The sequence below is a fragment of the Crassostrea angulata genome, chromosome 2 (genome assembly GCF_025612915.1).
Source record: "Crassostrea angulata isolate pt1a10 chromosome 2, ASM2561291v2, whole genome shotgun sequence".
NCBI classification, from domain to species: domain Eukaryota; kingdom Metazoa; phylum Mollusca; class Bivalvia; order Ostreida; family Ostreidae; genus Magallana; species Magallana angulata.
The window spans coordinates 35351832-35367126 of record NC_069112.1 but is presented as its reverse complement, the minus strand read 5'-3'; the positions used below and the strand labels follow the sequence as shown (position 1 = coordinate 35367126).

Below are 15295 nucleotides of genomic sequence, written 5' to 3'. Positions count from 1 at the left end.
TCTATAAATATAATGGAAAAGAACTTTGGTAATACGATTTATACATATTTACATGAAGCTGGAGGTATGTAGCTCCTGATGTGGAAAAAAAAATTGAAGCAACGTTTATCCAATTTTTTTTTCAGACCAGGAGATACAGACCTGCAGCTAAATGTAATATTTTAACATTTATGTATGGCAGTAATGTTTCTAGAAATAACTATAAACAATTCTAATTAAGTCAAGCAAAAATACCAGTAATTATATGCTTCTTATTTAAGGTTTGATTTCTTTTTATGTTCACTGTAGTATTGATGCTGTCAGGAGTGAACAACCATACATGTATCTGCCAGTTTGTAAATGATGGCAAGGACGATGCAAACTCCACCATAAACTCAGAGTGTTTAATGGAAGGGAATACCTATGATTGTTTGCTAAGAGAGACATTGTGGTTGGGGAAGAGATACTTCATGTATATGACTATGGTTGTGATGGGAAAAGCTTGCGGTGGCGCAGCAAGGTAGGAAAATGGTTGGATTAATTATACACAAAAAATAATTATTAAGAGAGAGTTTAGTGATTTACAATCAGGCTTTGGATATCTTGTTATCTGGCTTTGGTTTTGTTTTTGCATTTTTTTCGTACATTGATTTGTTTTAAACTAATCTAAAAAATAGGTTTTTCTCAAGAATTTAAAAAGTATCAGAATAGATAATTTATATGTTTTTATTGAAAAACAAGCCTAAAACTTCTGTTAGTGTTGTTAAATAGGTTAAAAATCGTGATCAATTAATCAGCAGAATTGGTTGTCTCTTGCCAACTGATGATCGGTCAATAATCGAATCGGTAACAAATTATATTAAATTCAATAATATGGGGCACTAAATTTTATGCTATGTATAATCTAAAATATATAAGTGCTACTTTCACTTCCTTTTAAAAGCTTATAAGACTTTTGCTGTATTTTTATTAGGTAGAATGTTACACATCTTTTGAGATTGAAGAAAACCCCCAGCTCACAACAGTTTTCATTTCATTCAATACAGATTAGAAAACAAAATGATAGGTATAATATTGATGTAATAAACCCAGACTGAGTATAATTGATTATAAAATCTAAAATCGATTATGATAAATCGACAACCTTTTCAACTGATCATTGATTGAAATTCAATCATCGTGACAGCACTAGCCCCTGTTCATGTACATGTTTTTACCGGTACTAGTTTTGATTGATTTCAGAAAAGGCTGTGATCCTTTTGATTTTGGTAATGGTTTTGTTAGGTTTTATTTCACTTTATTTTGTTTATAGTTGTTTGATTTTCTTTCAATTTTAACATTATATACGGTTCTTGTGCTGACCTGAATAGATTTTTATTGTTTTCATTATCAAGCACTATTAAACTAAAAGCTTGAAAGAGGTGTCCAGTTGTGCAGTGGACAATGCACCTGCTTATCACCACTGCGACCCAAGTTTAATCCCCATGATCGACAGTTGTTGCATACGATAGGGTACATTGGTCGCCTGCTTGGACACGTGGGTTTTCTCCAGTCACCCCAACTTCTTCCCACATCATGACCCACTCGCGCTAACACCCATGCCAACAAAAAGCTATTAATATAAGTTAGTGTGCATTGTGAATCTGTCACTAATGTGGAGAGTCTCCTTTGCAGAACAAAATTGTTTTTTGTTAGATAAATTACAAAATCTGTTTCTGTAGTAAATATGTATATTTTGCAAATTGTTTACAGAATGTACTTCTTGAAAAATATACATTTACATAGAATTATCAGATTTGGTAGGTTAGTTAATTTAAGCATCAATCTGAATTGGAATTTATTTTTCACTGAATATTGGTACAGTCTTGTTTTTGTACCATGGCTGAAAATTTTGATTTAGTCAGTGGTCTGTTGTCAGATTTATAAAAAAGAAACATCAATTACCAAATGTGGTAAACTAATAATTGATGAATGTTTATGAAAGAAAATTTTCTATATTGTTTTAATTTCTTTCAGTTCTCTCTGATGTGGATTCTGACCCATTTAGTGTATCAGACTACTCGCCAAGTTCTGATTCTGAATCAGATGAAAATAAGAAGGTTTTGGGTAATGTTATTATTTAAAGAATAATTTTGCATCTGCAATCCATTTTCACTTTGCAAAAAATACCTGAAAGAACAAGAGGCTGAGAGCCCAGTCATTTTAATTCAGACTAAAGTAAATCCATTTATATTAACTAGATATACTTTGAAATGTAGTTGTGTATAACAATCTACATGTTGATCTGGTCTCCCTAATGCTGTGATAATGCATTAGATTTACATGATATGAATGGAATGTCCTGGATGTAATATATTTGTAACAGTTATATTTATTCTGTTTAATCATTAGGAATAAAATTTGCAATGATTTAAAAAAGTAAACGTAGAAGCTTGTATTTACAATACAATATATTGGTATTTTTACAGAGTCCACCCCAAATTCATTGAGAGCTAGCCGCAACACAATGGAAAAACAGGGCATCTTGACCCTCAGAGAAAACAGTGAGCATTTTGAAGCAGGTAAATGAATTTAATTCAATGTTGCAATGTTATTATGTTTTTAAGCAAGAAACATTAATACAGTCAGTGGGGTAGCTAGACCTGAAACGAAGTGCATGCTTAAAATGGCAGGGGGTGTGGTGGCCACCATGAGGCCCCCAGTGGGTCCAGGACAAAGCCCAGGGGGCGAAAGCCCCCGGAAGCTCATGGATTCTGACGATTTTTAACACCAAAAATTAAAGCAGAAATCGAAAGGAATGCTTACTATTTAAGCCTATTTTTAGGCAGTTAAAATTGTTTTGGTTATAGTTTAGGCATAAAATAAAATCACAAAACTTATTAAAAGTTAAAAGAAGAATTTTTTTTTGACATTTGCCTTTGACCCACTCAAAGCTTTTATTCTTAAGTTCATTTTCACATAGTTTATGGTAATGAATATCTCAATAAAGCTGTGATATTCTATCGGGGAAATTTAAAATGTGTAAAACTAAGTTCAACTGCAAAATAAATATTTGCCTTTTTAGGTACATGCATTGTGTACTGTTTCTTTAATATGGTACTTTAAGACCATATTGCGTGGCTATATTTGGTGCTTAATTCGTCTTTGTTTAGCATTGATTTCGGATAAAGTAGGACTGACTAACGGAAACGGGTTGATGGAATAACTAAGTATGGACCTTAATACTTGAATTCTTTTTTTATATCTTTTTTTTCTTTATTTATTTTTTTACTGATTTTTCCCCCAAATGATGTGCATGCTCAGGCATATAAGCATACATGGTAGCTACGCCACTGACAGTGTACAATTTACTACTCAATTCTAAGATTGCTCGTGATCTTGGGGCTTGGTCTCCCTAATGCTGTGATAATGCATTTGATTTCCATAATATGAGTGGAATGTAATGGATGTAATATATTTGTTATACTTATAAGTAAATGTATAAGTCATTAGGAATAAGTTTTGCAAAGAGATAAAGAAGTAAACTTAGAGGCATGTATTTATGATACAATATATTGGTACTTTTTTACAGAGCCCACCCCAGTTTCATTGAGATCTAGCTGCAACACAATGGAAAAACAGGACAGCTTGACCCTAAGGTAAAGCAGTGAGCGGAGGTTGACAATGGTTTTCGAGGGGTGTCAATGTCAATAGATACCCTCCCGAACAGGCCCTATTCATTTTGTTTTACTGAATGAATTATTTCTAAAGAAAATTTTACTGCTTTTTTTTAGAAATGAAGTAAATTCTACGACAAACCGTAGGCTCATAATTTAAGCGCATGTAACAGTTCGTTGTGTTACCAATTGCCAAGTGTGTTGCTAACGCTGAGGGTAATAGAACGGATTACCAACTGCGTCTAAACCAATCAGATTTCAGTATTTAACATTTAACATGAAAGTATAATAAAATTGTTTGTCTGGTCTCCCTAATGCTGTGATAATGCATTAGATTTCCATGATATTAGTGGAATGTAATGGATGTAATATATTTGTTATATTTATTTTTATTAATCATTAGGAATAAACTTGGCAATGATATAAAGAAGTAAACTTAGAGACTTGAAATTGCAATACAATATATTGGTACTTTTTACAGAGTCCACCCCAAATTCATTGAGATCTAGCTGCAACACAATGGGAAAACGGGACATCTTGACCCGCAGAGAAAACACTGAGTATTTTGAACAAGGTAAATGAATTAAACTAAATGTTGCAATGTTATTATGTGATCCTGGGGCTTGGTCCCCTTAGTGCTGGAATAATGTATTTGATTTCCATGATATGAGTGGAATGTAATGGATGTACCGGTAATATATTTGTAATATTTATTTTGATTAGTCATAAGGAATAAAATTTGCAATGATTTAAAAAGTAAATGTTGAAGCTTGTATTTACAATACATTATATTAGTACTTTTATACAGAGTCCACCACAGATTTATTGAGAGCTAGCCGCAACGCAATGGAAAAACAGGACATCTTGAACCTCAGAGAAAACAGTGAGCATTTTGAACAAAGTAAATGAATTAGAATCAAAGTTGCAACGTTATTATGTATAACAATTAACATGTTTGTCTGGTCTCCCTAATGCAGTGATAATGCATTTGATTTCCATGATATGAATGGAATGTAATGGATGTAATAAATTCTCCTATATGTCATAATATTCCTAAATATAAATACACTGTGTTAGAGTAAAATCCCAAGAGATCCGAATATCAACATGGTGTGTAACTTTGAAGCGAGCAAAAAAGTGTTGAACCCTTCAATAATATGAATTAAATATTTAGATGAAAAGTATTTACAGCCTCAGAATGGTTTGTTATGAATAATTTGACTGTTATTTTCAATACAACTTCATTATTTTTCTCAAAAATCGATTCGGAGCGATTCTGCAATTTTCTGCTACATTACGGGTATATGGGAGGCATTCCTGTAAGATTATTATAACTAAGCAGAGTGTAGTGAAATTAATAGCATTATTGTAGGCTTATAGCTTGGTTATGTAATTGTAAACAATACGGTGCGTCGATGTAGTAAATGTCCGATATCATATGCAATGTCAACCCGTGCACGCACGGGTCAAAGTCTAGTAAGAATAATTAATTTTGACTTGTGAAAGAAAGTAATCATTTTAAGATTGATAAAGCCACAAAAGGGGCAACTGTTTCTCTAAAAGATTTCTTGTTTTAAACTTTATTTATGCAATAACGATTCTTTGATCTTTTGCAGTTCCATACCATTGTTTTCCCTCTCTCAGTTCCTGTGATGAAAGAAGTCAACTTGATAGGTTTGTTTCAATCTATTTTGTGAATGTTTTTCTTGTTTGATAATAGGTTAGTCATACATATGTAGCTACAACAATGTAGCCCTCTCCGATTTTTTTTATAACTGATGTTTACTCCCCCCCCCCCCAAAAAAAAAAAAAAAAAACAGGCGAGGGCTACATTATTGCAGCTAGGTGTTAGGCTTCAGGCTTTTGAATGACAATGTATAGATGGAGTTATTTCCTTGTGACTTGTGACAGAGGCTGTAGTGCACAATTCCATTTGACTTTCAAGAAATGTTCAGATAGTAATGAAAATGTAAAGTGTTTAATTACATTTGCTGAGTACCACTTTCAATACTGTAAAAGGGATTATTTACATGTAAGGAAAATTTACACTTAAGCTTAAAACTGGGTAAAATACCCCCACATTTGCATATGGACAGTGCTTTAGTGTGGTAAATCACTGTGTATGTATTTCTTTTTTTTTTCTTCATTAAATAAATTTTGTATTTGTATACATTTTTGAAATTTTATCTAAAAGGGTCAGTGTCGGAGTTTCATGTGCACAATCCTAAAGGTCCAAATACAGCACCTGAATCACATGTGACTGAAGAAGATTTGTTGTCCAAACCCTGCGAGAGTGGAAATGCAAATGCATCGGATGTTACACCACAAGGTGATCAGTCTTTTTTTTTTACTTGTGTGAATGTGTGTGTGGTAGTGGTGGGGGGGGGGGGGTAATAGAAGTCATATTATTGAAATGATAAAAACTTTTCTCAATAATTTTCTTTCTTTATTTAAGATGACAATGGTACATTGATTTGCATCGTTTAATAATTAAAACCCATCCATAATGTTTTCTCTTTTCATTACGTTTTATGCATGCCTGTCCTTAGTATTTGCAAAGTAAGATATTCATGATATTGTTATTACAGAGTGCTCCTTTGAGATCGAAGATGATAATGGAACTAAAATTCTTGCAAGCCCAGTTGCAGCCAAGAAGACTAAAGCAGCTCAGGTGATATATCTTTGTTGCTTGGTCTATCTATCCACAATTTGATGAATTAGCAATTTTTAGATCACCTGAGTTTATTGCTATCCGTTTTCGTCCGTTATCGTGCATCGTGCCTTAACAATTTTACATTTTTAACTTCTTCTTAAAAACTACAGGGCTGATTATTACCATTTTTGATGTGAGGCATCTCTATGGTGAGAGGAATCTAAATTGTAAAATTCATGGCTCTACTACCCCTGGGGCGCCACATGTGGGGCCAAATTTGCAAAAAAAGAGCCAAATTTTAAAAAATATTCTTCTCTACTCCCACACATGTTAGGAAAAAACTGGTTGCATAGTTATAATGTCCATGAAGCCCTCTACATTAATTGTGAAATTCATGGCCCCTGGGTCAGGGGTTCAGGCTCTAGAATGGGGCCAGTATGGCCATATAGTATATATGTATTTAATCTTAGAAAATCTTCTTCTCTACCCCATATATATTTGTTAAAACTAAATGCATGATTATGATGTCCATATTGTGAAATTCATGACCCCTGAGTCAGGGGTTCAGGCTCTAGGGTGGGGCCAATATGGCCATATAGTAAAATGTTTTAAATCTTAAAAAATATTGTTCTCTACTCCCACGCATGTGGGCAAAAAACTCAATACATGGTTACGATGTCCACTAACTCCTCTACCTAAATTGTAAAATTCATGGCCCCTGGGTCAGGGGTTCAGGACATGAGGGGGGAGGGAGGCAATATAGTGTTAATGCATATAATGTTATAACATTTTCTTCTCTATTCTCACACATCTGTATAAAAAACTGACCTATAATTATGTTTACCAGGAAGTCCTCTACTGAAATTTTAATTTTCATGTCCCCTGGAGAATGGGTTTTAACTCTAGGGCAGGGCCAAAATGGATGTATAGGTGTTATTGCATATAATGTTAAAAAATTATCCTTTTTATTCCCACACACCTGAAAGGAAACTGAATTCATGATTTTGTAGACCCGATCTTTTAAGTTTTTTGCCAAAATTGTAGGTTTCACAGTTCTTTTTGAAAGATTTCAGGCAGGGAGGTGGCCGTCATTACTAATTTATAATTTTTCTACTCCAGAATAAAACCTAATTAATTAAATGCATATATGAGACTCCTCGACAAGTTTGTGTATGGGTTCTATGCTACTCAGGTGACCGTTACAGGAATGGAAACAAATTTTTCATGGAGATTTATAATGTGAAATGTTTACATCTTTTCACCATTCGGAACCCACTTGAAATACCTCATATAATTTTTCAATTATGTCATCCAGGCTATTTCATGGCCGATGCAATGCAAAATCCCTATAGGCTTTCTATTTTGGGTTGTGTATTGAAGCCTAAAGCGGTAGAGGGGGCATTTCAAAACAGATAATCTTGACATATAAGTGGATGAATGTAGTTCGAGCATGAATGTATTTATGAAAATCAAAATATTCAGCAAGAAGTAGTGGAAGCAAAAACCATACAGAGTATGGTATGCCTTGAATCTATACATAGGTATTATCCTTTTTACATGAATATGTAACAATATAATAATTCTGATTGTTCATATTATTTTTAAAATCTTTTCAAGGTAAAAGAGAAATCCAGGAGTTTTTGGAAAAACATGAAATGTATTCATTGGAACGGCTTGATGAGAGGACCAAATTTTTGAAGATTAGATCTAAAATCTTCAACGAGAGAAAAACAACAAGACTGAGGACATTTAAAAAATGAAATGAAATCAATGAAAAAGCAAACATGAATCTCATCATTTTACATGTAATGTAACTGTAATGTAACAACAAGACGTAGGGCATGTATGATAATTTATTTTTAGCTCACCGAGACGAAGTTCGGGGGAACTTTTGCTATACTGCTGGCGTCGGCGTCCGGACCTGGTAAAAGTTTTTGTTGCAGGTCCTGTATCTTAGTTATTTCTTGTCCTATCTTCACCAAACTTGCATGGATGATGCATCTGGACCCTTTTATGAACTTGAAAAACTTGGATGCTGAATCTGGGCAATGAATTTTAGATGCTGGAGGTTAAGGTTTTTGGAACAGGTTAACGTTTTTGGTGCAGGTGGCCTTTGATAGCAATTTCTAAATTACTACTGATCCAAACTTGCATGGATGATGCATCTTAAGATACTGATGCACCTGAAAGGCTTGTATGCTGAATCTTAGCCATAGGTTTCGGATGCTGGATGAGGTTATGTTTTTTGGAACAGGTCATATATTAAATTTATTTAGTACTATTTCAAACTTGCATAGTTGATTTAACTATAATATAAATGAATTGCAAAGGTAGCTTCAGATGCAGAGCCTGATCTTCATAATCAAGGATGCTAAAAATTATATCTTAGTAATTACTGGTCCTAACTTAACCAAACTTGAATTGATGATGCGTCTTATGATACTGATGCATCTGGCAGGCTTGAATGCCGAATCTGAGTCATAGGTTTTGGATGCTGGATGAGGTTTAGTTATTTTGGAACAGGTCACATGATTTATAGACAATAGCTTGCATAGTTAATTTAACTATAATATAAATGAATCATAGAGGTAGCTTCAGTTTCAGATCCTGATCTCTATTATCAAAGATGTTTAAAAAGAATATCCTACCTCACTCTAACCTGATTGATAGATGTGTTTGGTGTTAAATGATATAACATGATTCATATGATATAGCATTGTCAGATTTGATACACTATTGTTTTATATGATACAATGATATATCATATATTATATTATAACAAGTTATTAGGATATTGTATCAATATTGTTGTGCATTATGATATGATATTGTATCATTATATTGTAATGTAAAGTATTTTTTATTATGATGCAATGTTGTATAAAATGATAATGTATTATTATAAACTATTTTATCACATGCTATTGTTTCATATTATATTGCCATATTTAATATGGTATAATATGATACAATATTGTATTGTAATATATAATATCTTATCACATGATATGATATTGTATTAAATGATATTGGTTTATATAATATATTATTTTATCACATGAAATAGTATTATTTGATATTGGAATATATAATATTGTAACATATGATGCGATATTGTATAAAGTGATATTGTATTATATAATATATTACTGTATCACATGATATTGTATCATATGATTTGATACAATGTTGGATCAAGTTATATTGTATCTTATGATACAATATCATATTATGTATCAGATATGATATAATATCATACAATATCATACCTAAGTATACAATATAATATAATGTGTTACAAAATTGTGATGTATTATGTGATATGACATTGTATCATATATTATGATATTGTATTATGTGATCAAATGCAATAATGTATTTAACATGACACTATGTCATATCATATGTTACAATATCATATTGCATCATTATTTATTACAGTATTTTATTTTTATTATTATATGTGTGTATCTTATATTAATATATGAAATGAACATATGATTATTATACAATTTTTTAACATATGATATAGTAATATGATATTGTTTCGAAACAGTATCCATAGATATCCAAGATCATTAACTATGATTTTCAGGTAATATGATAAAGGTGGTCTCATAAAGGTGATGCTTTATAAAGGTGATGCCTCGTCTCGGTGCTTTGTAATCTGTGATTACCTTTGTTTCTTATAAGGCAAGAAAGTGGCCCCTAAACGTGATATGTATTGCAGACGACATCCTAATGTCTTTATGTTTGAAAATTTTGAAATTTTTTTAGCTGCATAATCCTGTTCGTCCTTTAATATTTTTTATGCCATGCATTTGATCAGTCATTTTTGCTCCCAGAGTAACTTTTAAACTTTGTCAATTTCTTACATGTGTACTTATTATCAATGTTATTCATTAACATTTATGAATGAATGGTTCATTCAATACGTGATCTTTGATCACCTTTTTTTATTGTTATATATGAATTATGAAGAATATTAAGTAAATAAATTTTAAAAACTTTATTTTCTTGAAATGTATGAAATTTGAAATATGAAGATTGAAAATAGATTATGAATATTTTGATTTCATAAATTTACAGATCCTTACATACATGATTTTGTTGCACAGAAAAAAACGAAACTGTTGTAATTGAACTGCAAGTTCACCAAAATTATGGACATGTTATGTACACTGAATTTTGAATGCAAATGATTGCTCTATTAATAAATTTGAAATGATTAATTGTTTAAACTTTCAAAATTGAACTAATGTTTACACCCTGGTCCATAAATTATAAATGAAATCTATTTGAAATTAGTTTTGATGATTAGTAAAGTTTGTTCATGAACTTGAAATTTTTTTTTTTCATTTATTAATGTGAAATTCTAAAACACATTAGGATACATGTAGAATGGATTGAATTGAGAAGATAATCTTTAGTAGGGAAGCAAATTTAAAATGCTACATATTTTCCCCATTTTTGCAAATTTCGTGATATGCGATAAAAAAAAAAACCGGACAGTGAAAGGGCTTGCAAATCACGAATGTTATGGTAAAAAAAAGAATGGTCTACCTAAACCCTAATTAAGTAATATTAATAAAAATGTATTATCGGTATCCCATAGCCGCATAAGACAGTAGCAAAATATTAGAGGGACAATAGAGTATATTTTTAAGGGCTAGTAGTAATGAAAAATTAAAACAGATGTGAGATTATTGCCATTCCACAGACCTCTAAATGACCATCTATGAATATTAAAAGTCCATACCATCAACTATGTGAGATATTAACAAAGCTTACATATACATGCACATGTACACAGTAACCTTGCATTATATCTTAATTCTATGTTGCGTGGTGATAAAAAATGATAGAGCACTTGCAAATTATGAAAATTATGGGAAAAAAGAATGGTCTACTTAAGCCATAAAGAATATATATGAAAATATATGCACGGTCTCCTTAAGCCTTATGAGAGAGTAACAAAATATTAAGGAGACCATTTTTGCTGTATTTTTTTAAGGACAAGATATATTGAAAAATTAAAACACATGTAAAGTTATTTGAATCTTGAAGACCTCTAAATGACTATTTGCAATAAAAAATATGCACATATAAAAATTTTGTATATTGTCTCCCTAAACTACATTTTAGGGTATGGTCTCCTCAATGCCTAAATCAGATTTATATATATATAAATATATACATATACATATATATATATATATAGTGTGCGTGTCCATTGTCAGCGCTTTAGCAAAATTCCAAGAAAAACCTCCAATTAATATTCATCAAACTTTGTACACTTCTTGAGCATGGTAAAAAGCCAAACTCTATTGATTTTCAAGTCAATTGATTCAATATTTTTTGATTATCGTAAAAAAAGCGATGTTAAAACATGAATTTTATGTACAACTTGGCAATATATATTTCCTGTAATTTTATGTACGCGGGCATGTAAAGGCTTCTCGATTGATTTTACAGCGATTTGTAGAAAGTCACTTGTCTGATATGACATCTTAATTAACTTTGACCTCACGATCTGCATTCCTGTCGATAGTTCTCAGGGAATGTATCCTAACGTTAAAAGTTAATTATATTGAACTAGTATAAAACCACATATTTTCTTTAAATATAGATGCTGCCGTTAATGCTAGACGTACATAATTTTTTCATATTAAAAACCAGTATCAAATAATCGGCAGTTTTAAAGATTCGTTTTAAGTAAAAGACTATTAAAAAACTAGTCTCTCCCTGATACGTGTAAACAACTGAATGAAGAAATTTTAATGCATGTAAAAACCAGCTTGGCGCAGGTGAAAGATCAACATAATTTTAGAACATTTTACGTAAAATTGGTAGAGAATATAAGTACCAATGTAAATCGTGCTTAAGAAACCTACGGGTTTACCTCAATTTTTGTTAAATCGCTTTTGATTAGTAAAAATGTGCATTATTTTGATGATTTTGTGGAATGTTTCAACAATATCTTCGATAAACGAAATATCTTTTTCAAGCCCAACCAAGAACTTGAAAGTATTTCTTAAGAATATTTATGATTTAATGTCATTATTCACCTCCGCAGATGCGATCTAAATATAGATCATTAGCAATATTAGGATGCGCCCGTCACGCGATTTCAGAGTACATATGACATCACAAATTAAAAATGCATCAAATATTATGTTTAACTTTGCTGTCAATAAATCTAACATATATTTTTAGAAATACTCCAGGTCAAAGTATTTTTTCGACGATTCAAATAATACCGTTTTCCAGCCGTATTTTAGCAACGGGACGCCTTAACATTGTTGCGTGCGACTTTAATTAAAGCGCTACCGTGTGCAGTTCAAATCAACTTGATATTTTTTGGGATTTTAATCTAGTAAAGGTAAATATAAAGCAAACGTTTTGTAGTATTGGAGGGTTAGAAGATTGCCCATAGGTAAAAGTTGAGGCGGGCAAGAAATTAAAGTCATTCGATTGACATCGAAACAAGCAGTCGGATTTCGGAAAAGTTTTACCGTATTACATACCATAGAACTAGTCCAAAATTCAGAGGAGACTTCGACAGAGTTCGCACATTTATAACGCGAAGATCGTTTTATATCAATAATAACTGCATATCTACTACTATGGGTTGACATACCACAAACAACTAGAATTGTCCATCAGAGCAGACTACAGATCGCTAGATCTTCAGCTACGTTTTATAATATACATGTTTACGGATCGTTTAAGTATGCTTATATAAAAATGAATGTCACTTAATTAATCAAAATTATTTAACTTTAAAGCATATGTGTACATGTTTGAGTTTAGGTAGGAATAGGAAAACTGTGCAACCACGTACATGTACCCCCTCCCCCCTCAAATGTATGAAAAAAAAATTATGAATTCAAAGTGTTTTTTTTAGAAATACTTCTGTCATACTTACTTTGGTCTGATATATTTCACTAAATCTCCCTACAAGGAGTCATGTCGCGAGGGGATGCTCAGCTTTGCGGTGCCCTTGTTAGAATAATCTAACTGTGTCTCAAGACAGGCCTTCTGGGGAAAATTAATGAAGCTGCATTGAAAATAACAGTCAAATTATTCATAATAGAACCATTTTGAGGCTGTAAATACCTAATTTAATCTAAAATTTATTCATAATAATGAAAATTGCAACACTTTTTCACCATCGTTTTTTACTTGCTTCGAATTTACACACCATGTTGACGGGTTTTTTTTTCATACTAAATGAACTGATTTAGAGTTATCTCCCGTATTTCCTTTGATGAGCAGAATACATGACACATTTTCAAAGAAAATTCACACGTATTTATATTAAAGTTTCTGAGTTGATCCATGCAAATATGATATGGTAGAAACGTAAACGAAGGAGCCTCCCGTGATTTAGTGTGAATGGAATGCGGTTTCGCGACTATAAAATTAAAAAAAAATCCAGATGATTTCCGAATTTTTAAAAAGAATTAATAGTTGATAATTGATTAGCGAAGCTTGATTGAGAAAAAATAAAAACAAATTGGTAATCTTCAAGTATCGATGATGTTTAAAATATTTAAAACTGAAGACAGTACTCTTCCGATTTCTCGGTATAAAGTCCAAAAACTCGAGTCTATTATTTTAATATAGTAGTATAGATATGTATTAACTAGTCATCATCTACTTAACAGATATCCATGGCTTAAGATTAAACGCATTCAAAGTAATATAGAATACCTCTCAATAAAGGATTCGATTTTATACACGTATACAAATTATATAAATATTGAGATTTTTAATAGACAGGAATCTGATGTCCATATGAATCTTAAAAATTATTAACAAAAATCTATTGTCAAGAAAAAAAGGCTTTTTTCTCTGTTAATTTTTGTTTACATTATTTTTAAAACATTGCAATAAAATTATTTTTTAGCCTTGAGTGTAATTGAAGCAATGAATTAATAATAAAGGGTAGAAGGGAAGTTCAATATTTCGCGGCCATAGTATTTCATAACCCATTTCCCACAATCGTGTATCCGCGCCGGTACTGACATGTTTGGATAACGTAAAAATGGCGTATCCATTGCAAAAACAATGAGTGTTGTGTCCTTTTTTTCTTTCGACAACGAGGTAAATATGAATTAAAATATCGTATTAATCATTCATATTTTTCTGAAGGTTCTAGAGTTGAAAAAAGTGTGCCTTATTTTTGTTCAGCGTTAATAAAAACGACTTATTTATAGGAGAATCAATCGTTAACGTGTCATTTAAATGCCAAAGCTAAGAACTTTTTCTAGATTACGTAGATAATATAACACATACTAAAAATCTGAAGCAGCCAAAATTAATTTTAAACGTTACATTAACCAAATAAAATCAAACCAATGTCTTTTTATTACATTATTATGTATAAAAATAGCAATAACTTCATGCATCTGCTACAGAAGTAGTACGGTTTGGATATATAAATTATTCCGGTTTGGATGCTCAAACATAAATTGTGGAAATGGTACGGTTTGAATAATTTAAATTTATAGCATTTTTTTTTATATTTTAGACATAGAGCAGTTTGCTTTTCATCGGTGTGCAACCGAAGATACATCTTTTAAATAAAATAGTGGATCATTCAATTACACAGCATGCAAAAGATGTATTTAAAGCCAGGTAAAAAGAACTTAACATGCAGACGGTGAATTTTTCTTTCCTGTCCGACATTTTTATAAACGTGATGAAACCAAACGTAGGGGACTAAAACTGGATGACTAAGTTCATTTCTTTAGACAAGCATGTTTTTTTCCTCTGATAAAATGGTATATTTAGTATATAATTGATCAGAAATTGATTATTTAACGAATAAGGAATCATTCTTTGACCGAGTATCATGAGTTGATTATTTTGGTCGGGGCGTGGTCAAATCCAATAAAGCTCGAAACGAAATTATCACCTCATAATATCCAAAGAATGATTCCTTATTACTTATATTCATTTAATTCACAGCAATTGTACGCTTTGATATTTGAATATTAAT

General features: G+C 31.6%; 1 pseudogene; it reads left to right on the top strand.

Moving 5' to 3' along the window:
* Nucleotides 1-331: 331 nt before the first annotated feature.
* On the top strand, nt 332-6296 carry LOC128173787 (uncharacterized; annotated as a pseudogene).
* Nucleotides 6297-15295: the final 8999 nt, after the last annotated feature.